Genomic DNA, 26,760 nt, shown 5'->3' with positions numbered 1-26,760 from the left:
ATCAAAAATCAAATATTACGCTTTTTTCGAGGCACAGCACGAATATATACTTATTATCTACGTGTTTCATTATTCAGAAAACGCATACGTACGTAATTGTAAACTACGCAGTGCTTATTACGCCGCGCTGAGAACGTGACGTTTTTACCGGAAAAGCGGGTGTTTCCTACGCTTCACTAAAATGACACGGTGCTACAATCTACCAGTTAGCCTACGGTCTAAAAAAACTTAGATTCGGACATTACTGCCGGACGGTGCCCATATGTCGCGCAGCGCCTCAATACAGAAGATCGACATCCTTTGCAGTGATGTACGCAGAAGTGGGGCGAATTCGTCTCTATTGAATTGTCGTTTTGAACCCGGCGGCTTGACAGCGCAATCATGTGTCTAGAAAACATCATCGAATATTTAGTGTACTACGTACGAGCGTAAAGCTCGGGAGGTGCACTAGCACTGACGGAGAGCCAATAACCGCCCGAGAAATCACTCGAACATCGCCGTAAACGACCTCCATAAACGCTCCGTGATTGTCACAGATATTCTTCACATTTCTCATCAAACCTCATTGTGTGTGAAAACTTGATAGGGTGGTACTGTTAAACATCGTGAATGTTTTGCCTTTTTTTACATATACATAAATATTTCTCTGGGTTCAGACAGGTCACCATTAGAACCTGAACTTGGCAACGTTCAATGCTAATCCTTATCTAGTGAGACAAGTCAAGGTGTACTATTCGAGGAGCTAGAGAGTGTTAAATGGGATATAATGGGGCTCAGCGAGGTTAGGAGGACAGATGAGGCCTATACGGTGCTACAGAATGCGCACGTCCTTTGCTATCGGGGCTTGGCTGACAAAAGAGAACTGGGAGTGGGTTTACTAATTCACAGAAACATAGCTGGCAACATAGAGGAATACTATAGCATTATTGAAAGGGTGGTAGGTATTGTAAATAAACTCAATAAAAGATACAAGATGAAGGTGGTACAGGCTTAAGCGCCTACATCCAGCCCTGATAACGCGTCAGTTGAAAACATCTACATATGAAGACGTGGAACCGGCAATTAGTAAGGAAAAAACATAGCATACTATACTGATGGGAGACTTCAGTGCCAAGGTAGGGAAGAAGCAAGCTGGAGACCAAGCAGTAGGAGATTATGGCGTCGGCGCTAGAAATGCCAGAGGGGAGCTATTAGTATAATTCGCAGAATGCAATACATTACTGACCTTGAATACCTTCTACCCAAAACGAGGGAACCGCAAGTGGACATGGAGGAGCCTGAATGGCGAAAGTAAGAACGCAATAGACTTTATACTGAGTGAACACCCAGGCATCATGCAAGGTATGGAAGTGCTTGGCAAGGTACAATGCATTGACCATAGAATGGTACGGTCTCGAATTCACGTAGCCTTGAAGAAGGAACGACAGAAACTGACATGCAAGAAAGCAATCAATGAGCTAGCAATGAGAATGAAAGTACAGGAAATGACTGTCTCGCTTCAGGACAGGTACTCGGCTCTTATTGAGGAAACCAGCCTTAGCGTTGACGAAATAAATGATAATTTGACGAGTATAATTACGGAGTGCGCAGTGAAAGTTGGAGGTACGGTAGTTAGTCAGGGCACTGGAAGGCTGTCCCAGGAAACGAAGAATCTCATTCAGAAGCGTCAAAACATGAAAGCCTCAAGTACAACAGACAAATAATAATATTGGCAGAGCTTTTGAAGTTGAGTACTCAGCGTAAGGTATCCGATGTGAGAAGCTATAACATGAAGAGAAGTGAACACGCTCTGAAAAACAGAGGAACCGTCAAAGTAGTGAAGAGAAAACTTGGGCTAGGCAAAAATCAGATGTATGCACTAAGAGACAAGGAAGGCAAAATAACTATCAATATGGACAGGATAGTTGAAATAGTGGAGGAGTTTCACAGAGATCTATATAGTAGCCGAGACAACCACACTATAAGAACTAGCAGTACCCAGATAGTACTATAGGAACTAGCAATAACCCTGATGGCACCCCACCATTATTAATATAACAAGTCAGAAAAGCCTTGGAGAGCATGCAAAGAGGCAAAGCTGCTGGTGATAATCAGGTAACATCAGATCTGTTGAAATATTGAAGACAGATTGTGTTTGAAAAACTAGCGACCCTTTCTATGAGGTGTCTCCTGATAGGAAGAGTACCAGAATCTTGAAAGAATGCTAACGTCAACCTAATATCATAAGAAAGGAAATGACAAGGGCTAGATAAGTTACAGGCCGATCAGCTGGCTCTCCATCGTATACGAGCTATTTACAAAGGTAATTGCTAACAGAATTAAGACAACATCAAAATTTTATCAACCAAAAGAACAGCCAGAATTTCGAAAAGCTCCTCAACAATCAGCCACAATCATACCTTCAATAAGGTAATAGAGAAATGCTCAGAATACAGCCAACCACTATACATAGCGTTTGTAGAATACAAGAAGACATTTGATTAGGTAGAAATATCATCAGTCATGCATACACTTTGGAATCAAGTGGTCGGCAAAGCATACATAAATATCCTGGAAAAAATCTACAGGAGATCAACTGCTACCATAGTGCTTCATAAAGAAAGCAACATAATACCAATCAAGAAGGGTGCAAGGCAACGGGATACAATCTCCCCAACGCTACTTACCGCGTGCTTACAGAAGGTTTGCAGAGGCCTAGAATGGGAAGAGTTAGGGATTAGAGTTAATGAAGAGTTTCTCAGTAACTTGCGCTGCGCCGATGACATTGCGTTGCTGAGTAACTCAGGGGATGAATTGAAGCTCATGATTACGGGTTTAAACAAGGACAGCAGAAAATTAAGTCTTAAAATTAATCTGCAGAAAACGATAGTATTGTACAACCTCGAAAAAGAAGAGCGTTTCGAGATAGGTAATAGTGCACTTGAAGTTGTAAGAGACTATGTACACTTATGACAGGTAATAACCGCGGAGCCGAACCACGAGATTCAAGTAACTAGAAGAATAAGATTGGGGTGGAGCGCAATTGGCAAGCACTCTCAAATCTTGACAGGTAGATTGCCACTATCCCTGATGAGGAAGGTATATAACAGCTGCATCTTGCCGGTACTTAGCTACAAAGCAGAAACCTGGAGACTTACAAAGAGGGTTTAGCTTAAATTCAACATGACGCATCGAGCAATGGAAAGGAAAATAGTAGGTGTAACCTCAAGAGACAAGAAAGGAGCAGAGTGGATCAAGGAACAAACCAGGGTTAAGGATATCATAGTTGAAATCAAAATTTAGGAAATGGACATGAGCTGGTCATGCAGCGCGTAGACAGGATAATCGCTGGTCATTAAGGGAACTAGCTGGATACCTTGAGAAGGCAAGCTGGTTAGGGGGAGAAAGAAAGTTAGGTGGAAAGATGAGATTAAAAAGTTTATGGGTATGAAATGACAGCAACAAGCACTGGACCGAGTTGAGTGGCGGACCATGAAAGATACCTTTGTCCTGCAGTTGACGTAGTCAGGCTGATAATGAAAATGAAATATAATCCTAAATCAAATGATGATTTACGCTAAATATCTACCATGTACCGAATTATATTGGAAAAGTTGATCAGCGAAACAGGTGTTTCAATACATCGCATAAAAAAAATACCTTGTGTGTAAATTAAAAAGGTTGCGCGAAATAACAAGAAACTATACGTTTACAAGCGAGGGTACAGGAGCAAGCACAACCTTTTAAATTTCAAGCATGTCAAACACACTAGGCTACGAACTACTTTAGATGGTTTTCACCTTTCGGTCATTGAAGGTGAATGTATGAAGTGAATCTAGGCCTGCCTGGTTTGCGCAACATATACAGATATTTACTGATGCGCAGCATATACAAATATATGTTTTTTGTTTTTAATTTACTATCTACTGCACCTCTCTGTGCATATCTCTCTGTAACAAAGTATTGTGTGTCCGTGCATGTTCTGTTCTGTCGAGACGCTTTTTCGGGATATTATTGGTGCCCACTGTGAGAATAGATTTCTATAAATCCAGAAGCGTCGGCGAAATAAAAAAAAACGGTAGCCGTCATGCCTCCGTGTTTGTAAACATTGAAAGGCTCTCGAAACGATTCTCGTGCAATGCAGGCTCACCTTGACGCTGTCCTGCGCAATGAACTTCGCCTCCTACCCGCACGACACGCAGACTTGTTCTTTACAGATGGAAAGCCATAAGTCGAAATCATTTCCTGTTCTCTTCTTTTACCCACATACTCACTGCATGAAGTGTGATGAAAATAGTCGCTCGGTTACTCTGTTTCCCGCTGTTTGCTGCCCAGCGGAAAGTAAAGAAAAAGTTATCACAGTTTCACCGGTACGGCAAAGCAATCAAGAAGATAGCAATAAATTAGAATGGGGTACGAAATCCGTCTACCAGACAAGTCCTTTAGGATTGCATTTTATTTAACAGTACAAAATGCTGGCGTAAAGAAATAGGGCCGCTCCAGGGAGAGAACTGTTTTTTGCGCCACCTGTCGCCTTAACTTGAAGCAAGCGGGAAGGGCATAGAACGCACAAGGGTTGAAGCCCTCTTGAGCTTTCAGCCGTGGAATTTTAAAAACTTACCTTCTAAAATTTTTCGTTGAGCTGGGTAGTGCGAACAGAAATGGTCGGTCGGCCGGTCAGTTGGTCGGTCAGTCAAAATTTGGCGCAAGCTGCTCCGGGGATAGGCCTTCTATTTGACGGAGTCTTATCGTTATCGGGACTCTGCACGTGCCCTCTTCGTCTTATTCTTTCTCCCAGGCCTTTTTTATCTTCTATTTCGCTCAAAAAACACGTGGGTCAATTTCTTGAGGATTGCCAATCCGCAATTTTCTGAAGCTAGGCAGCTTAGTTTTGAAGCTTCTTTCATATATTTAAATTATTAGGGAAGCTTGCTTTTCCATGTTTTCTGAACAAATATAGCCTGAAAAAGCCACAAACCAAAAATTGAGCTAGTGTTGAAATCGTTTACGTATTGAGTAAGTCGGTGTCAAATTTGGTCATCAACTAGTGAGTGCGTGGCGTTGGCCACCGAGCAACGAAGAAGCACCTAATTTGCTCATCAGGGCTCACTGGTTGTAAAATCAGAAAAAGAATTATTTACTCAAGAATTATTTCAACTGTGCTCGTGAAGTGGCATTTGACACTATCTTAGAAATGATTGGGGCCCAGATTGTGACGCGAACAGAAATATGTTTACGAAAATATGGCCACCTCAGCGTCCCCCACGACTTCAGTTAAACGCGTTCTTTGTGGCTCCCAACTAAAAAAAAACTGCTACAATGGTGGCGTTCTTCTCTTTGGGGATATTTGAAGAGATACTTTCCCAGAAATAAGCAGTTTTGGTTTTGTGTGCGAAGTACGTAGGAAACTTTTGTGTGGTTTCCTCCGTCGTACACGAGAACGCTTGTCATATTTGTCGAGATAACCCACTCAATCACGCCTTTTGGATGAAAGTTCACAATTACTGCACAAAAAACACAGCATTCATACCGCCCCTGCGGGGCCCTTTCATGCTCCTTCATCCACTGTATAACCGGCCGGTGCGCTTCATCTCTGCTTGTAGCGCGCCCATCAGCAGATTTCGCAAGCTTTCGTTGACACACAGAACATGCCAGGTGTGCGGCGATGTGATCGACTTGGACTTCATTCAGAACGTAAGAGCCACGGCAACTGCAGGAATTCGCCTCAAAGCTCCATACAATTGCTATCGCGTTAATGAATACACAGTGGTGCTTATATAGATAATTATAAAAGTGAAACTAATAAACTAACCTCAAACTATGATGTTTGTGGACGAAAGTTTGTTTGTTACTACAAAGTCTAACTACTCATGCATTTGCTTAGCTTGAGTCTGGCTAAGCAAAGGGCGCAGCATGCCACCCTAAACAAAGCTGCTCATGATTACAACTTTACCGCAAAGCTCCATTTAGGTACGAAACCATCCGTAAATCAGCGTCTGAGGGTGAATCACATGCGCCTGAATTGATGGGCACCGTTTAGTATATCTACTGCGTTTGAGTTCTTTCACGTTCGAGAAGTCATAGCAGCTGGATTTGCGGTGACCACTTGTTTCCCATGCGGAAGACTTTCAGTGGTAATCACAGGTGCACCTATTTGTCTGGCGTAACCATACAAATATATATTTGGCATTTCTAAGTACTTTACAGGTTGGCGGCACCTTTAGAGTGTCTTGATCAGTTGACAAGCGTACCGCTACTCCGAATACGAAGGAGGCACTGCGATTTATGCCTAATCACTTCAAATACGGTAATGTCTAACGAGCTTAGTATCTTCAAGGCAAAACGTATTTTCTGTCATATAACAGCGAAGCCGCACGTGAAAAGGCCACTCGTAAATCCATGCACAGTTGCTTACTCTACAAAAATTATCATTGTTTTTACATAAAAAAATTACCATAGCTAGCCAGACGGAGATCAAACAAAAGCTGTCAAACTGGGCAAATCTTTTCATCTTAGTGTGACGTTAGGAGTTATGAGTAACATGAACATCTCCATGAACAGTTACCGAGTTAAGAATTACCTAATTAGGCAAAAGACACACTGGGTATAAGCCACAGAATTGCTAAGCACTAATACTTACCACTGGTCCCTACTACGGCCACTATCTACTACTAAGCCTACTAGTTACCAGTCCTCCAAAAATAAAAATAAAATAGTAAATAAACAATTTTAAATAAAAGAGTAAAATCATTATGTCGATGAAACAAAAAAAACTCACCAGCAGAATATAAATAAAGATATAAATAAAGTAGAAAGTAAATGTATAAATGCACACCTACTCAACTGCGCCCTAGAAGGCTTCGCTTGCCGTCCATTATTAGAGATATAAGTTGTTCTTGAATTTTTATTTTTCAGTGTCGCATACGACAGACGACCTGGTATTCGAGTGGAACGATCAAGATCCACCCGTGGTACACACCGATTTTCACCTGCCTCAGCTCGACCTAGAGTACACCGACCCACAAGATTGTACGGAGTCCTACTCGACAGGTAATAGTACTACTGTATGTTTATTAGACCACTGTATGTTTTTCAGAGAAAAAAGGCTGCTTAGGACACCTTTTGGAAATATAGCGAGAAAACAAAACAAAAACTTTTGTAGAGAGAATATATGACCTTCACAACACGATGACCCCCCAAAGCCGTTCCCAGTTCAATTATATCTAGCGTGGTATGGGCGCAAGTAATGATAATTGTATAAATCGTTGAGTTTGACGCTTCAAAGCTACGGTGTATTTATGAGAGATGTCGTAGTGGAGGGCTTCAAAAATTCCATTTACGTGGGGTTCATTAACGTGCACCTAAATTCAAGTACGAGGCACTCAAGCTTTTTCGCCTCCATTGAAAGTTGCGCTACTGCAGCCCGGATCCAAATAAGCGACCGGCGCATCAGCAGTTTAACGCCATAACCATTGTACTATCGTGGCGGGTGTACGGGCACCAATTCGCACGATTGTTTCTTTCCCTAGCGAAACTGGTCGAGCCCTTACTTCCCGTTTTAGAAATAACCATGAAAGATCTTCTCACAAAAATAAAGATATACGACTCACGTACAATGCGGAGGTATAATATATACAAATGATATTGTAGCATAACGGTATTATGAAGACGCGTTAACATTTGGCATGGCTGCTAAAAAAAATTTCTATTGAGTGCACTGAAAGATCGTGAAAATCAGGGATCCTTGCAGTACCTGGTGTAGCGCATCGTATTGGAACCTCGCTCTTCTTTCTCCATGGCCTCCGAGATCCGTTGCCGCATCGCGTAAAATAAAAAGTTGACCCAAGATTGCAGGTACACCGTGGAAGATGAACGCTGACGTGCGAATGCCGCTACGGGTCAACGAAGCCAGGGATGAAGGTCAACTCCATAGATTTGTAGAGAAAATGCTTTAGTTACACATATGCAGTTCGAAAACTTATGGAGTGTCATGGGTTTTTTCATTGCTTACATTCCTCCTTGTTTCGGTTTTCCCAATAGACAAATGAACACATACACGAATATGCGCACTGCTCCAACGTTTCTTTGAAGACGCCGAATATTGTCATTCATATTGAGCGACTCGATTGAAAGTCTGCATACTGACCATGTGTTTGGTTTGCCCAAACAAAAGCTTTGAACTCGTCTATAAGTTTGTGTATTTATGCAAAGTGTAATATTTTCGTTTCTCATTTTTTTCTTTCGCAAAAAAGTGAAAAGTGGTAGCCGTCACCAATTATCGGTGACAACTCCTTCGTTTTTTTTTTCATTTTAATAAAAAAAAACACTTTCCTTTGTATGTTAAGGTAACTTCACCTGCCTCCAGCTCACGTTTAAGCTGAAGCGACGACTGGGCTACTACATGTTCCACACCTACATCCCCACTTGCCTGATTGTCGTCATGTCCTGGGTCTCGTTCTGGATAAAGCCGGAGGCTGTGCCGGCCAGGGTGACCTTGGGCGTCACCAGCCTTCTCACCCTGTGCACGCAACACGCCAAGAGCCAGGCCGACCTTCCTCCCGTGTCGTACATCAAGGCCATCGACATCTTCATGTCCTCCTGCACTGTGTTCGTGTTCGCCTCGCTCATGGAGTACGCCGTCGTCAACGTCATCCTCGAAGACGGCTACAAGCACTTCGACGTAGTGCGAAGACGTGGGGTGAGTTCATGGATACGGTGTAGAGCCACTGAGGAATTGGACGTGAACAAGAAATACCAAGGTTCAACAGTTTTTGAGTGCCTTAACTCGAGAGCACCATAACGCGTCGGTGCCTAACAGCACGGGTATTAAAAGTTGTTTTAGTGAAGCGCAATGCTACATATGCAAAGCGTTCTGGCAAAAACAAACGCGAAAAAATGTGCTTGAGTTAGTGATACATCTTGGTCCTATTTTAACTGTCTATAACTGTACACGATTGACTCCACAAAAAAAGAAATCCTTGCCTAGTATTCTGTTTGGTGCACTCGCCACCTTCAGTCTATTTCACGAAGAAAACGTATCTGAGGCCTCAAACTTATTTTTTTCAGCTTTTACTCTGTGTTATGTTGTATTGGTAATCTTCCAATTTCGGGCCCTCATCTAGAAAAGAAAAAAAGTAGAGTACTCTGAGTCATTGATTCCTTGAGAATCAATACCTTACACCAACGACTCAGTAGAGCGTCTAATCCACTGGTATGTTAGCTTTCTGTGTCTTAATTCTGCGCTGACTCATTTGGAGTTGCCGCCAGCGCCGCCCATCACATATAGGGCATTCAGTGGGCCATACCTGGCAGGAACAAAAACACACCAAGACATCACTGTTTGTTGTTTTTGTCTATTCTTCGACCTTGTTGAGTGTTACACATTGAATCACAAATGAGCGCCACGTCGCTCACTTGTTAGTCCTTTGTCACGACATACACTTTTCCGCTAACCCGTAGTATAGGGGGTAAACAACAAGAGGGAAAGGCAGGGAGGTTAACCAGGCACATGCCCGGTTTGCTACCCTACGCTGGGGGAAAAGGAAAGGGACATAAAGATGAGAGAGAGAGGAAAGAGAAGAGAAAGAGAGAGAGAGAGAGAAAAGGAGGATTGTCAGTCAATCGGCTGGCGCGTATGCAGCGGTGGCACTACACAAAAGTTAAAGGTGGTCACAGAGGCCTGTGGTCCTCAAAAAGCACAAGACAGCTTTGACTGCTTTTTGAGCCGACGAAAGGCGATGACGGTGTTCCAGTAGCATCTGAACAGAGAGTGGCCGATCGTCCAATTGTCGCATTGCATCCGAAAGCTTCTGTTTTTCAGAAGCAAATCGAGGGCAATGGCATATCAGATGGTCGATGTCTTCTTTGGTGCAGCAGACGTCGCATTCCGCATTGTCGGTCAATCCGATGAGGGTTCTGTATGCTTTTGTGAAGGCAACCCCCAAACATAGGCGACAAAAAAGTGAAGCTTCACGTCGACGAAGTCCGGATGGAGGTCGAAGTCCGAGTCGAGGGTTTATTTGGTATAGTCTCGTATGCCTTATGCTTGGGGTGTTCCACTCCTGCAGACTCAGACTACGTGCCAGGTGACGAAGTTGATTTGCAGCGTCAGTCCTTGACAAAGGAATCGGAAGGGTGTGTTCTTCTTGGTGCGATGTACGAGCCGCGCTGTCTGCGGAGTCATTGCCACTGATCCCACAATGGCCAGGGAGCCACTGAAACTTGACCTCGTGGCCTGTTTCTGTGACGTAGTGAACGAGCTTGACAACTTCGTAAGTTAATTGTTCATGGCAACCTCGTCGAAGGACTGACTGCATGCTCTGTAGGGCTGATTTTGAGTCGGAAAACACAGCCCATTTACTAGGTCTTTGGGATTTGATGTACTCTATGGCGCCACGCAAAGCCGCAAGTTCTGCCGCTGTGGATGTAGTGGCATGTGACAGTTTGATTCGCAGAGTGATTCCTCTAGCTGGAATCACCACCGCACCACCAGAACCAGACGCTGTGGTTGAACCATCGGTGTATATGTGCACGTGGTTGTTGTACATTTCGTGCAGATGGATCAAGCTCAATTGTTTTAGGGCTGACGAAGGCAAATTTGATTTTTTCCGTATTCCTGGAATTGAAACACGTACTTGTGGAAGTGTCAGACACCACGGAGGATACACCAGTTTCTCAGCAGGCGTAAAACCTGATGTAAACGACGCACGATGAGCGCAGACAATTGTACTAAATTTCGTGCGGGGCCTCTCAGTAGCGAGGGTTGCCAAGTGGTGGGAAGGATTCCGAGCATGTTGCCTGAGGTACGTACGCATCGTTTCAATGGTGATGTGCGTCATGATAGAGTAGTCCTGTGCAATGGCAATTGTTTCAGCTGTCGATGCGCAGCGGGGTAAACCAAGGCATATCCTAAGCGCTTGGACTTGAATATTTTGGATTGTGCGCAGGTTCGTTTTGCATGTGTTAGATATAACAGGCAGGCTATACCGCAGGAATCCAGTAAATAATACCTTGTACAGCTGTAACATAGACTCGACAGACATTCCCCAACTTTTTCCAGCAAGAAACCTGAATAAGTGACAAATGGCAGTCAGCCGCTTTTTAACGTAGTTTACGTGGGGTGTCCAAGACAGGTTTCGGTCGATTACGACTCCCAAGAACCTGTGACTCCGGCTGCATGACACCAACTGCCCGTTAATTGATATGCCGTAAGCGGACATTGGTTTTCTGGTGAAGGCCACGACTGCACACTTCTCACTTGCGATTTCAAGTCCTTGTTTGCGTAAGTGGTACGATGTCACTGATGCTGCCTTCTGAAGTCGAGCGCGAAGTTGAAGTCGAGTCACACCTGATGTCCACACACAGATGTCATCAGCATAAATGGAAAGTCGTACACTGCTTGGTTGCTTGCCAACTAGTTCAATGAGTGTTAGGTTGAACAGCGTCGGGCTTAGCACTCCGCCTTGCGGGACTCCTCGGCTGCAGTAATACTCGGGTGTCGGGCCATTCTCTGTCTGCACGTGAAATGATCTATTCTCTAGGTAGCTCTGAACCCACGTATATATTCTGCCACCGAGTCATACTCCTTCTAGTGCGCTGAGAATGGCTTCGTGGGTGACATTGTCGTAGGCCCCTTTAACGTCAAGAAATAGAGCAGCAGATAACCGCTTGCAGGCCTTCTGGTGTTCTACATATGTCACCAAGTCAACTACATTGTCAATTGACGAGCGGCCTCGTCTGAACCCGGACATGGCATCTGGATATATTTTGTAGAATTCTAAGTACCATTCCAGACGCGTTAAAATCATCCTTTCCATAACTTTTCCCACACAGCTCGCGAGGGCAATCGGGCGGTAAGAGGAAATGTCCAAGGGTGACTTGCCGGCTTTGAGAAGTGGAATCAGGTGACTTGACTTCCATTCCTGTGGAACCATGCCAGTTTGCCAGGAGTCGTTGTACAGCTGCAAGAGTACCTGCCGAGCTTGATCTCCTAGGTGACACAGAGCGCGGTAAGTAATGCCGTCAGGTCCTGGCGCTGAAGAACGTCTACACAAAGCAAGCGCAGCCTTTAGTTCGTCCATTGAAAACGAAATCTCCATTCGGGGATCACGTGAGGATACAGAAAAGTCGGGCGTCTTTGTCCCAGTTGAATTTGAGCCGCAGGCAATCCTTCGACAGAAGGAATCTGCGACATCAATCTCTTCGCAGCGTAAGTAAAGTGCCAGAGATTTTAATGGGTAGCGCTGAGTAATGGTTGTACGAAGACCCCGAACAGTTCTCCAGATTAGTGACAGAGGCTTTCTGGGATCCAAAGACTCGCAAAAAGATACCCATCGTTGCTTGGCTAACTTGTCCATGTGACGCTGTATTTTCTTTTGTGTGCGTCTGGCCACTCTCAGATCATCAAGAGACCTCGTGCGTCTATAACGTCGTTCTGCACGACGACGAATCGCTCGGAGTTTCTCGAGATCAATGTCCATATCAGTGCGAGATGAGCTCACCGGAAGCGAACGCGTCGTTGACTGTAGGGCACTCTTTATTGCGTCCTCTAGGTTGAAAGGTGAGGCGCCAACATAGTCTTCCATGATTAACTTGTATTTTTCCCAATCGGTGCACTGGACGGCTCTGGAGGACTTGAGACTTGGAAAGCCGTCAATCTTCAGGTATGTTGGGATGTGGTCACTACCCCTTGTTTCCAAATCCGAAAACCAGTGCACTCTGCGTGTGAACGAGCGTGAGACGAAAGTGAGGTCCAAGCAACTGCTATAGGCCGATCCGCGCAGATAAGTAGGGCTGCCATCATTCACGAGGATAAGTTCACATTCAGAAGCGAAAGACACTAACTGTCTACCTCTAGTGTTGACGCTGGAGCTTCCCCATAAGTAGTGGTGGGCATTGAAGTCACCAGTTATCACCCATGGCTGGAGAGTTGAATTCAAAATTCCGCGCAAGCGCTCTCGGTCTAGACGACTTGATGGATGTAAGTAGGCTCCGATGATGGTGAATGTGGTCTTCTTGTTTTTTACTGTTAGGCAAACGTACTGGTTTTCTTCGTCAGGGGGTACAGGGTGATGAACATAAGTTAAGTCGCGCCGTATGAACACAACGACCTTGCTGCGTTCTCCATGGGTAGAAGACGTAAAGCACTCATATCCAGACAGTCTCATCTGGGCTGATAGGTTCGGTTCACAAATCACAATTATGGAGAACTGGTTTGTGAATACATATTGCCGGAACTCGGACATACGCGCCCTAAGTCCTCTGGCATTCCATTGAAGGACAGATGCGTTCTTGACCTCCTCGCGAAAGGATAACATGTTGCGGGCCATCGTTTTACCTTAGAGCTGCAAGCACCGGACTCAAAGTGTCCAGCACTTGGAGTGCGCTCTGCGCTGATGGGGTGTTCATGTTGCTTAGGAGCATGCGCATTGCGCTCATAAGGGTCTGCAACATGTTGATGACCTGGCGATCCTCAGTTGTCTTTTCATCACTGGTTCGTGATGGCATCGAGGTTGGCGGGGATCGATGCACCTCTGAAACAGGCTGTGTTCGTGGAAGTGATGGCCACTCTTCACGATGTGGGAGTCTTGACCCTGATTCTGTTTTCGGTGTATCCGTCTTCGCAGAGCTTGACGATGGGGGGCCAGTTCTTCTTGCTTGAGATGACGGGTCTCTATCGGCAGATGCCACGTTGCGTGATGATCTTCTGTGGTGACGCCGACGTCGCCTGACAGTAGCAGCGGCTTCCCTGTGCGTTGAATTGTCACGCACCATGCGTTTCAACACCGCGCGTTCATTTGTCACTCGTGGGCAATCTTTAGACGACGCTTTATGAGCGCCGTGGCAATTGGAGCATTTGAACGCAGTTGCGTGGCAAGTGTCTTCTGAATGAGGTTCGGCACACCGCGGGCACACGACATTGCTGGTACATACTCCTTTGACATGTCCCATCTTGAAGCATCTGAAGCATTGTAGGGGCTTCGGTATGTATGGACGGACCTGATGGCGAACGTGGCCAACTTTGACGTGTGGGGGAAGACTGTCTCCCTCAAAAACAATCTTCAGGCATCGTGACTGGTCTATTCCGGCTGACGATTTCCCAATCTTGATAAAGCCAACTACAGACGACATCCTTATCAAGCACAACCCGTAGTATAGAAACACTGGGAAATCTACGGACAACGGAAAATTCTCGGACCATCACTTGGTCTCACAACGTAAAGCTCTAGGCTATTCTTCCAAAGTGCACGCTTGTACACATATTCGTATACATTTTGTTGCAATTCTGTTTTTAACGTCTCCATCATTGTCATTTTCCGTATAACGTTGAAATAGACAACATCGCCCAGTGCATCGCATGTATGTAAGAGAGTAAGCATGGGAAAGCTGCAGAAGGAGGGGAGGAGAGAGATGAAACTTCACGGCCCGTTCTATCAGTTAAAGGAGCCTGAAAGGTTCCTTGCGTGGAAGCACGTCGCTTGGGTAGCCACTGTGAACTTTGATCAAATAGGTGTCGCTCCGTCCGCTGACTCGCGTTATCATGACAGACGTCAGTAGATAGCTCCTACCCGTGTACTTCCTGTTCTCCTACGTTTGCTTCACGTCGAAGTGACACAGGATGTTAAAACCGCTTCGCTACTTGGAGCGGCCGTATTCCCTTAAATGCAAGCGCGTTGTATAATTAGGCGATATTGCATTTTAACTGAGTAATCTGTTAGCTTTATTTCGTTTAACATTCCAACCTGCTTCAAACGCATTCATTGCTTCGGCCTCGTGGTGAAACAGTAATTTCATTACTTTTATACCTCGATGAACTGCCCTCTAAACGAATTTCTATTTGTTGCAGGATCTGGATAATCCGTCCGAGCCAAGCTGGAGAGAACAAGGCCGACTTCGGGCTCTGCTCATCGACAGAGTGTCGCGCGTGGTTTTTCCCACGAGCTTCGTGTTTCTGAACGTCTTCTACTGGTTCTTTTACGTGGTCTTCGCGTGACGCCAGTTCATCACCGCAAACACGACGACAGAGCCTGACATGCAATGCTATCGCACAGCTACTAGAGAGAGTCAGCGCGTCCTTTATAGGCGTGTATATAAAGCAACAGTGTTATCGGAATGCATGGTTGCCCCACGAAGGTTGTGACACCTTGCAAAACTTCATCTAACCGCAAATTTTAGGCTTTTATCTTTATTGTGAGAGAAATTACGTAGATACCCAAGGTGCAAATACGCCGTAGCCATGTGGTTCCGTATCAGGTCCAAGGGCGACAACATCGCCTCGCGCGTCGTGTGTTATAACTACCAGTTAAATCGTGTGAGTGCAGCTATCGATCGCGACTGCAATGGAAAGGAAACGCACCGGATGTGTCCGTCACGCTGTTCTCTGAGCTGATGTCACTTTCCTGGCTTCTTGTTCACTGAGACTAGTTGGTGAAATGTCGCAGTCTACCATGACGCACTATTTGACGCACTATATGACGCACCATGATGCGATTTAGCTGACAGACCGGGTATTGCGCCACTCCATGGTTCCTTTTAAGCACGTTGACTACATCAGCTAGGCCAATGTTATGTCCGACCCATTTCAAGGGCGAGAATGAAAAATTATCGTCATTTTAATAATAATCACAAACCATTATAATGGCATGCAAAGGTATTCTCTCGAGACATATACAGGTATGTGGAAGGTGCGCGCCTTTCAGAGGTGCTGAGTTTCGAAGTAGGTGGTAAGTATTATCAGGTCAGAGTCCGTCGCGAGAAAGGGCAGGGTTGGAATGCTGGTGAATTAATAGCGGCTACGAGATTTGATCAAGAATCGTTAGAAAAACGAACATCCCATTAAAAATGTACAAGCTTCCATGGATTCAAACGGAAGATGATGCTGCGAGCATATTAGACTGAAAACTGTAGTAATATATGATTCTAGATTACGGGCTAGGTGACTGCTATTTGCCCCTTCATTTAGAAGAAGATACTAATAGCCAACGTCATGGTTATCACCATCTTCAAGGTGCGTCATCGTTTTATGGATACACGTTCAGTAAACAGGTATTCCGCTTATGCTTCAATGTTTGTGGATAAAATATTTCATTTTTTTGGACTCACTGACACCTGACGCACGAAGAAAATCATCGGCATTGCCTCCTGCACAGTGAGATTTTACTCGACTTAGCTTCACGGAAGCTCCTTGGACGGGTATAAGTGCACACGTGACGTGATCATTGTGAACCGGACGCCGAGAATCGTGCACATAGCTACAACGAACTATCGTGTAGTGTTTCAACAGACTTGTTTGACGCCTACGTTGCTGACATTGTCTGGCGCAAAATATTTTGTCTTTCGGAGACAAGCCAGACAATAAAGAAAGCGATGGTTTCATGCTTCAAAGATGCAGTGACGTACGTGGCAAAATGCTCGTCATAGTGAGTGTCTTGTTTAGTGGCCTCTTAAACAAACAATAAAAATGGCAGGCGAATGAAGTGATAGAAAGACATGCAATCAAATAATGCCATGGTATGCGGGTGCGGTCTTCCAGGCAAGCAGTCCTCGTCCCGCGGTTCATCTAGATTGGGACCACCTTGATCGAAACGCATGGAGTTAGGTACCTAGGTGTTTCAATTGGCGCTTGCGCGCACAAAATTAGTTAAACGTAATCAAGAGTTGGACCATGTGTGTTCGTGTGCTAGATAAGCGTATTTAAAAAAAATGCTCACTATATATATAACATCTGAGCAGTTCAAGCTTTAAGTTCGGCAAGCGTTGCTCGGAAATGCACGCCCTTTCTCACTCTCGCCATGCTAAGAGAGGGTAAATCTAGTATAGTTTATGCTACAGCGCATACTAAAGCCATTTATATGCTCTAAGCCACCCCTTGCATACTGAACTACAGTAAAGTACTATATCATACCGCAGTACAATACAGCAATACATCGGTAAGAGATGTGAGGATGAGCGATATGAGATTGAGGAAGAGGGGGAAAGTGAAGCATGATATAAACATTGCAAAGTATAGTAGAGAGCAAGGGGACTGAAACGAAAGTTATTAGAGGCCGAGCGATATCAGGGTGAGCGGAAGAGAAACAACGGAAACAGATAGTAAAGCATGTCATATCCATGAGTCGTCTAGGACAACAAGGTATGGCGGAAGGGAAGCGAGGGCAAAGAGGAGTGATGTGACGGTTAGGAGAGAAATGGAGATAGGGAGGCTAAAGCATAGCGTAAGCCATGTGTAGTATAGTATATCGAAGGAATAGGAAATAAAAGAGAGCGTGGCAGTAGTGTGAGCGAATCGAGGAATGAAAAGAGGGAGAGAGAAAGTAAAGAACAGCATAGCTGTTAGTGCAAAAAAAAAGGTGAAAAGGAGGTTAATCAGAAGTAGATATGGTGAAAGATAGGATAACCATGCATAGTGTAGTAATAGTTGGAAAAGAGAAGCAAAGAAGTGAGGGTGACGAGGAGGGGAAGGTAACCATCTCCTCTGTTTCCTCAATCGTCGCATTGTTGGCGCATATCTGGCCTTTCTATCCGGCCTTTTTTTTTTTTTTGCAGTGCATGATTGCCATTAGCGCTGGCGAAGCTCGGCGTTTCTCCTGATGCATATCGAAGGGCCTGATTGATGACAAGATGCGCATATACACCACGCAACAACAGCGGAAGAAAGCAGATTTAAGCTCGTTTTTTTTTTTTCGCTAAATGCAATAAAGTATAACGCGCGTGCCCAGATAATAGTTTAATTTTCGCCGCTCTATACTTCGCCGTTGAGCAATGGCAAGTGGACGCCTTTACGAAACTCAGAATTATTCTGTTCGTGCCAGTAATGCCGCAGTCAGTACGCTTAACCGGCTTAACATGAATTCTCCGCCACGGGGCCTCGTCTCGCTTCATTAACGCCAGCGGCGCCAAGCGTCGGACACGGTATGTTTGCTGCAGCTCACAAGGGATGGAATTAGGGCTTCGCTTGGCGTCCGCCTCAATGTTGGGTGGAATACTCTAATTTAGCGGGTTCGTTTTCACCATGTTTTGCTCGTGGCTACGCCCCCGCAGCCACCTGGGATATTTGTTGCTCTGTGCTTATCTCAGCAATCGGCGACTGTGTGCGACAACTCGCGCATCGTTCGAAATGATATAGTGCTAAATCAGACTGAGCAAGCACGTGTTCAATGCATTTCATATTTATTTACAGGGCAACCTTTATAAACGCCATGAACATGTGTTTCCTGTGCGTTACCAATTTATCGTTTCTTTGAACTGGTGGCCGCGATTTCAAAGTTGAAGGGTGCATGAACTGTCCCACGCAATGGTTGATGGCCGAGATAAGCATACGGCGATGAATTTCTTAGGTGTGCGTGAAGATGCAGCCGCTAGCGAAGAGTGGCATAAGCAGGGTTGCCAAGTGAGTGCGTTTCACTTACCGGTCACTCCGAAGTGCAACAGAAATTAGCCAGTGAAATCGGACTGCACTTTTTGTATCGTTAGCTGCAGCAAGCATACTTCGTCCAACTCTTAGAGGCGCTGATGTCAGTCGAAGCGGGTTGAGACGTGTGGTGAGGCATTCGATTTCAGCGTGCTTACGATTGTGTATGTAGTGTTTACCTGCCCGAAGGTTCGAAGACCACGAAGGTTGATGTATTATCGTGAGCAATATGAGCTAGAACACGCGAACGCGTGTCGAATAGCCTCGAACCCTACATCGACTGATTTGCAGCGGCCGCTGTGGGAAACAAAGTGGAAAGGGCAGCGCGCTTACGCTAGCTGTCGACACTCCCTCCTCGATATTGTTGCTGCAGAACGCAGGCTATAGCGTGTCAGCTGCTAGTGGCTGCTGCCAGTGGTATGAGTTCACTTCAACGCGCACATCCACAACCAGTTGACCTAGCATATATCAAGCTACAAAAACATCGGCTGTGACGTAGCCGGCCGTGATGCACAGACCATGCTTTTATTACATCTAGACGGTGTTCGCTGAGCATTTCGATACGCATCTTTGTTGTTGGTCAATTTTTCATTTTCATGTCATCATTGCTAGCAGCCAAAAACACGCGATAAACTGCCGTTTAACAGCAACGATCATGCAAATGGTGATGCGAAAGTGCCAACAGTCAGCGTAAGAGCGCCCTCCTTTCCCCTCCAGTTTCGGCAGCGCCATCCTCGTATCACGTTACCGGCATTCTGAGGCACTTGGCCACGCCCTCGCGCGTTCGAACTCATATTGCTCACGATAGTACAGCGGTGAGCACTGTTAGGCTGAACACTCGAGCACGTGGCCGATGGCAGTGTCGGCGCCCCGTTACGGTCATCACTGGAAACATTGCGCATGCGCATCACGCCTTCCGCGAAATGATTGTTCCACTGCACGCATGACGTCATGAATTCACTTGTTCATCGTCTGCTAGCCGCATTTTTGTTTTCTAAGCCCAAGCATCCTGCATTTTGAGATTTCTTTAAACATCTGTGCTTGAACAGAACAAGAGAAAACAAACTTGTATATCTATGGGGGCGTGTTTATTCGTTTCCTTCAAGGTTGTTGTGCATGCAACGCCGTATATAAAACAACCAAACATCTTTTGCAGCCGTTCATTCTGTCGCCAACTCGTGTTATGGCTAGGGTTCCTGATGATAAGCGGCGCTCAATTGTCGATCTTTCCCTGAAAGGTCGACAATTGAGCGCCGCTTATCATCAGGAATATTCCGATCGGGAATATATTCCCAGTGGAATATTGGCGCTTTAGTTAATAGGCCCCTGAAGACTGTGAACAGGATAATTCAAGCCTACAAGTATGAAGGTCGCATTCAGGATGCACCCCGCGCGCCCCGCCCTAAAGCTACCACAGATGATGAAGACGCCCTCATATATTTGCAGCTGCTGTTCGTAACCCTTTCTTGCCAGCCCCAGCAATACGCGAGGACTTAGATTTGGACGTTTCGGACACCACTGTTCGACGTCGCCTGCGTACTGCGGGGCTTCGCAGTCGCAGCGCAGAAGCCACTACTAACGGCGGCACACAAGGACGCACAACGGCAGTTCGCGGAGTTGCACGAAGCATAGACATCAGAAGAGTGGGGTCGCGTCATCTTTTCGGATGAGTCGACGTTTTCGACGCGACAAGACCAAATATTGCGTGTTTGGAGACTACCAGGCACAAGGTGAGGCAAACTTCCTGCTTTGAAAAGCAATTGTTTTAGTTAACGTCAAAATGCCACGCAGGAACGACCCAGACAACGTGCAAGGTGTTTCTGCCAGTGGGAGATCGAGTGTGAGCGTGTGGGGTGCTGTTTCAAGATATGTTTTAGGGCCCCTGCAACGTATACGTGGACACTTATCGTCGGAACAATACTGCAAAATTTTGAACAATGTGCCGTTGCCGTATGCGAGCAGTTCATTCTAAGACGGTGATTACCTGGTCCAACAGGACCGGTCACCGTTACACACGGCGCGGGCTGTCAAGGAGTTCCAGGCGGAGCAGCACATGCAGCTACTGGAATGGCCTCCGAAAGGAGCGGACTTGAATGTGATAGAAAACGTGTGGGGCTGTCTGAAAGCTTCTTTGGCAAGGAAGCCTCTTTATTCCACGACTTCGGACCAGTTGTGAGCGCAAGTCAGCAACGAGTGGGAAAGGCTGAAAGCCGATCGGGAATATGTTCAATCACTTTACGACTTGTTAACGTCCAGAATAGCTGCAGTCGTTGCTGTAAGTGGTCACATGACTCGCTATAAGTTTTGCTCATGTTTTTTATATTTGTTCTCATAGTCCAGTTTAACTTGAATTGCAAATGTGCAATTTTCTTGAATAAAAAGTTTAATAATTATCCCTCTTTCACTCACTTTCTTCCTTCATGCGCCAATCTTCAATCCAGATGGACCTTGAAATGCAGAAGGTATCAGCTCAGCGAACAAAAAATGCGGCTAGCAGATGACGAACAAGCGTATCGATGACGTGATGCGCGCGGTGGAAAGAGTGTTTCGCAAAGCACATGCTGCGCATGTGCAATGTTTCCAACGATGGCTGTTACGTGGCGCTGATAGTGATAGTTCCACGCGCTTTTGTGTTCACACTAACAGTGCTCACCACTGTACGTAGCTGCCATCAACATTTTTCTTGTATTTCTGGTCCCGAGCTGTTCTGACCCCTTGCTGGATAAGGTGAGTGCGGCTTAAAGATGTTCTTGGCAAGAACGACTCTTATTTGTCTATATTTCATTACCTGTGTCCTTTTTTTAACTGTGACCGAAGCGAAAAATCGGGTGTCGAGGTTTTGTTCCAGCCTTTACTGGGGCGTGCATCGTTGATGGCAACTAGCGTACTTCAAGCTATTTGCTTGTTCACATTGACTTGAAGGCACGACATGTTCACTTCGGGACACGTGCTACTCGTACAGTTACAATTGCTCTTGTCTAGAGCAGTGTACGCTGGCGGCATTCGCATTTGCTACCTCTAATCAGCTACGAGCTTCCATGCATGATTTAATGAGAGTGATAGGAGCTAGTAAGCAGTACGACTATGTTCGGTATCTTTATGATCTCGGTATCTGCATATATTTGCAACAATGGGCCACCAAGGTGGCCAACTCTGGTAACGACTTTGTGCTACGTCAGGTCATTCTGCGAGAGTGACAGTGTTCGCCCTGTTTATATGCACTGCTCTTGTACCGTCCTATTCACCTGGTATAGCATGATTCCGGGGAGGTGATTACATTGCTCCTGCTGTTTGTTCAGTTTTGAGGTTTAGAAACACGGGAATCTAGCCTACCTCCTTGTCAACTATTCCTTATTTTCAAGTCTTTCAGCAAGGATCCAATAAAGGTTAGTAGAAATATGAAAATCTAAATTTATAGAAAACATTCTATGCCCCTGTGAACACTAGCGTGCATGTAATGTCAATAACTGCGTGCGGTAGCCCTCCAAGATTTTCACGTTTAGTTCCTCCTCAGCAGCAGCGTTATTAGGGAGTTTTAGAATAGCGCACGGTGACCCCTTTCGGTGCGGTTGCTGCCACTGTGCATCGTCGTAACAAGAGCCGCCTTTCGCGTTCGCAGCCTGCTCGCAGAAAATCTGAAATAGATGGCGGCGTGTGCCGCCCGCAAGCAGCCGGCGAAGGGCTGTGTGTAGCTTCCGTCCATTTGGGTTCACAGTCGGGGCTAAAGTCCGTAGACTTTTGCCTAGGCGGAGCAAACACTATTCTAAAGCTCATATGGTGCCCACAACTAAAGCAGCGCCCGCTACACCTGCAAACGTTATTCTAAAGCTTCCTGTTGTCTCTCGTAAGCAGGATGATTTTTTTCATGACGCTGTTACAAAACACCTTTCGTAAGCGTGTTTCGTGAGCATGCTTCATAAAAGGTTGTCTCATAGGGCCCGTCTCCGTAGCCGTTATATGCTTTTCCGCCACCATGACGCCAAATAACTTACTCTGTGAGAATGGAATTTCGAGCTCGTTGCTTATGCATAAATTCAGCAACAGTGTGCAACAAAATTAAAAAAAAATAAACAAGGATGGCGCGTCTTTCTGTGTCGTCCGTAATTTTTCACTGTGCAGTCCTTGTAAACTTCTTACGCCTGGTCAAAGGATTGCTCACGTAAGCATCACCAACATTCCATTGAAGGGATCACGTGCAAGTGGGCCTTACGACTACTGGTCGTCTAAAAGCAGCGCGCATTTTCCCTCGAATGTCGCCTTGAATGGGCGACTACCAGACGCTGCGACCGTGGTCATCGGTCACTGCTCTTGCCAGAGGCAGGCATAGACTCCATGGCTTATTGCCTAGGCACTCGCCAAGGACAGCCTGCCGCGTTTTATTGAAGAGATCGATGGAGAGATCCAGGTCGAAATACACAGCGCTGACCCTTCTCCGAAAAATGTTCGTCGCGAGCGTGCGGTGAACCGTATCGGGAAGGCATGCTTATCGATCACGAACTCGGCACGCGAGCCGTTATTTGCTTGCCACATGTCCTCTCTTGCTGTGCTGCTGCTCTCTGTCACGTTTTATGCAACTTCTTCTGTGTTCCCTTCAGTTTACATGTCTCTTCTAACGTTCTTCACTGATACCACGCTTGTGCAGTGTACAGAGTGAAAAAATGCCTTATGTGATGGGTGGTACATACATGCTTCTTGGCGGGGTGGAAAATTAAACGACGGGCACATACGTATTGTGAGACACAGAGAAAAAAAGGGAATCATGACGAGCGGGTGGTGCCCTGGGGATCATTCTAACCCTAAAGTACCCGTGAAATTCACCACTCGCGCATGTAAATAAGTGACGTCTTGTCGTTGAGCCACTGTTTTCATTGCCCCCGACTTCAGAGTAGCATAATGCTTTCGGCGTTGCTGGTTTGCCTCTACTTCTCGAGGTCTCATCTTTGGGGAAGCTTGCTGTCTGAGCCACCACACACCGTGCTCAAGCCTTCGGAGTAGCAGCTTGTTGGCGTTGCCCCTTTGTCTTTCGCGGCTAAGAGCGCTATCACAATCGTTTTCAACAATGGCAAAAAGTGTGGTCTGGAACGCGCTTGTTATGCATCGCCATCAATGTCATCGTACCTGCCAATGAAGAATGGCAAGCGTAGGCTAAGTTGCTTTGCTCCCCCCCCCCTAAAAACCGAGCCTTTTACTAAGCGGTGTCTGTCTGTCGGTCGGTCTGTCTGTTTGCATGTTCACCTGTTCGTCTGTGCGTCCGTCCGTCCATCCGTCCATTTAGTGAACACCACCATCTCGCATCTTTTCATCATGTACAAGTACCGCCATCCAGCGGACAATCCAAGGACTTACACGAGAGGTGTCTACTACGTACAGGGGACGCTCGACCCACACCGTAAGGTGCTTCGCCCTAAAAGTAAGTTCAGTCGAAAAAAACGTGTTATCGAAAATGACTCCCGGTTCTATACAGCAGAGGCTTGTTTTAACATTAATTGATATGTGAGCGATTGATTGATTTGTGGGGTTTAACATCCCAAAACCACCATATGATTATGAGCGACGTCGTAGTGAAAGGCTCCAGAAATTTTGACCACCTGGGGTTCTTTAACGTGCACCGAAATCAGAGCACACGGGCCTACAACATTTCCGCCTCCATCGAAGCTCAGTAAATTTCGATTACCGGAGTTCTTTAACATGCACCCAAATTTGAGCACACGAACCTTCAGCATTTTCGCCTCCATCGGAAATGCAGCCGCCGCAGCCACGATTCGATCCCGCGACCTGTGGGTCGATAGCCGAGTACCTTAGCCACTAGACCACCGCGGCGGGGCTTCTTTTAACATTCCGGCAAAGTTATACAGTGCCGCACTACAAACTGCGTAGCTTCCAAGTGTGTTTATAATTTAACAATGGAATCGCATCTGTTTCAGCGGGCGGTACTCGATTGTCCTAGAAAGCCACATCATTTGTAGTGCGATACTGCAATTTTACCAAAATGTTCCAGTAGGTCTCTCTTTTATAGATGCGGGGTCGTTTTGGATTTTATTTACATTTATTTACATACCCTAAGGACCCGTGAGGGCATTACATAGGGGGGATTAGGAAGGTTTTCAACATGTGTAAAATACATTAAATATTCAGAAGCATCATTTTATCAAGCTAACTAGTTAGCTAGTTAACTAGGTATTAGAATACTATAATTATTAGGATATTAGGAATGTTATTAGGAATTTATTAGAATTATTATTATGAATATTATTAGGATAACTAGCTAACGTTGTTATTATTATAAGATAACTAGTTATTAGAAAAGATGTGACTTTTCTAACCTATCCCCTGTTCAGTTATGACAGGCTGGTGTTCATGTCACCGAGATGGCACTATGTTGGGATGTCCCCGATTCTTCGGAATGGGCTAAGGTACTCGGCTGTTAACCCACAGGTCTCGGGATCGATTTCTTGCTACGGCAGCTGCATTTTCGGTGGAGGCGAAAATGCTGAAGGCCCGTGTGCTCAAACTTGGGTATACGTGAAAGAACCCCGGTGGTCGAAATTTACGGAGCCCTCCAATAGGGCGTCTCTGATAATAAATCGTATGGTGATTGTTGGACCTCAAACAACCCAAATCAATCACTCAGTCAGTCTAGTCAAAAAACAGTAAACAATACCTTGCAATATAGAAAAAAAAAACGCCAGGGCTGCGCAGAAGGTGCAGCGCAGTCACAGCGAAAGCTTAAGAAGCACGCCCTATCAGAGCCATTTCTAAACGCTCATTAGGTAACTGCTAGAAGCACACTTGCTTGATTCCCACTACGGCAATAATATTAAAACTTTTTGGGTAGTATGCTGGCATTCGCGATGCTATTGTTCGTCATTCTTCTGAGAAGCGTGGTATCCGTATAATAATTGAGGAATTTTGTGCCAATTGTTCATGCAGTGGCTGACTACGATGACGAATTACGCATGAAGTGGTTGTGCGCCACAGTTAATAGGAAAATAAGAACAAGCTTTTTTAACGGGTTCGAGCATTGGACAACCCACTCTTTACGCTATTCGCATTGTGCGACAAGTGGTCATTCTTTCGCTGTTTTAAAACGCTTTATAAGTCATATTATAAGTCGTATAAGTCGTATTGTGTGTTATAAATGTTGTACCCACCCCCTCTGTAATGCCCTACGGGCCCTGAGGGTATTCTAATAAATAAATAAATAAATAACGTGATTGCTTTCCCGACATACAGCCAGCCTAAGGCAAGTTTTCTAACAAATCTCAGGAACCAGTGTAGCGCAGTAGTTGAATACTGTGGTGGCACCCAGCAGACTAAGGTTTCGAGCCCCACTGTGCCATTGCATGGTACTAAGTGTTTTTTTTTTCTAATTTCGCGCGATGTGGTTACGAACACCGGCGGCGGCGGTAGTGGTGGACAAATACGCGCAGTGCGAGACCCGAGTTATGATCTCATAACAGCTTTCACTGTAAAAGGCTGCTTTCACCTTAGTGTAGTTTTTGTCGAATACGTTCGAAATAGTTGACACTGTCTGAACCAATGGCGCTTGTCCCTCAATATTTTTTTTAATTGTGTGCTTGTTCAAGTTACGCGGTTTATATTTTAGGTAAAGATGTCAATCAACTAGCCCTCATTCAGTTAGTACTGCGGTAAATGGTTGCTTTTGAGTGTTCCTATTCATAACAACATCGATAGCAAATCTTGGCTGGCAATTCGACACTGTCCAGAATGCTTTCTTTCGCTAATGGCACCATGTGTTTGTACAACGGAAATCCTCTGCTAATGGGTTTCCAGGGTTTGTTCACGGGAGCTCATTAGGCCAGCTGGCATCGGAAGCTGCATGCTGTCCGAGAAACTCATTGTAAGGAAGCAATTAGTTCGCGCGCTTTCCTCGAGGACGAGAGTAACCCTCGGCGATTCAAATGGGTGACCACGCCATCTCATTATTGGGTGAGCAAGCATGTAATCACCTGTAACATCGTCTCTGAGATCCTTGGTCTCCGCCTTCTGGGACACATTGAAGCATCGGACAGTTTAGTCATGAGGCTTTGAATAAAAGACTCCCCAGCAAATTCATTTGCACAGTGAAACTTTATAGTCTGGTCAAAGACAAAGAATTCAATATCTTAGATAAATACTATATTTAGTGCATTGTCAAAGCTACCTAAATGACGTAAAGCTGTGCGAATGTAAAAAAATGTAAACTTTAAGATACAATGAAGCGGAACAATGTCTAGGTTTAGATAAACAAACTGCAATATGAAAACTCTATTGTCATATGTTTCGCTATCATCTAAAGATTCTTAGCCGAAAAAATCAAGATTGAAGTTTTATATGATGTATGTCTCTCTGTGTGTGTAGAATCGGTTTGT

At 45.4% G+C, this 26,760-nt stretch overlaps 1 pseudogene; it reads left to right on the top strand.

Moving 5' to 3' along the window:
• Nucleotides 1-16,372, top strand: part of LOC142771812 (glycine receptor subunit alpha-2-like) — a 28,037-nt pseudogene extending 11,665 nt beyond the window's left edge.
• Nucleotides 16,373-26,760: the final 10,388 nt, after the last annotated feature.

The sequence above is a fragment of the Rhipicephalus microplus genome, chromosome 9, assembly GCF_043290135.1.
Source record: "Rhipicephalus microplus isolate Deutch F79 chromosome 9, USDA_Rmic, whole genome shotgun sequence".
NCBI lineage: Eukaryota > Metazoa > Arthropoda > Arachnida > Ixodida > Ixodidae > Rhipicephalus > Rhipicephalus microplus.
The sequence above is the reverse complement of the archived record's forward strand: the minus strand, read 5'-3'. Positions and strand labels throughout refer to the sequence as shown.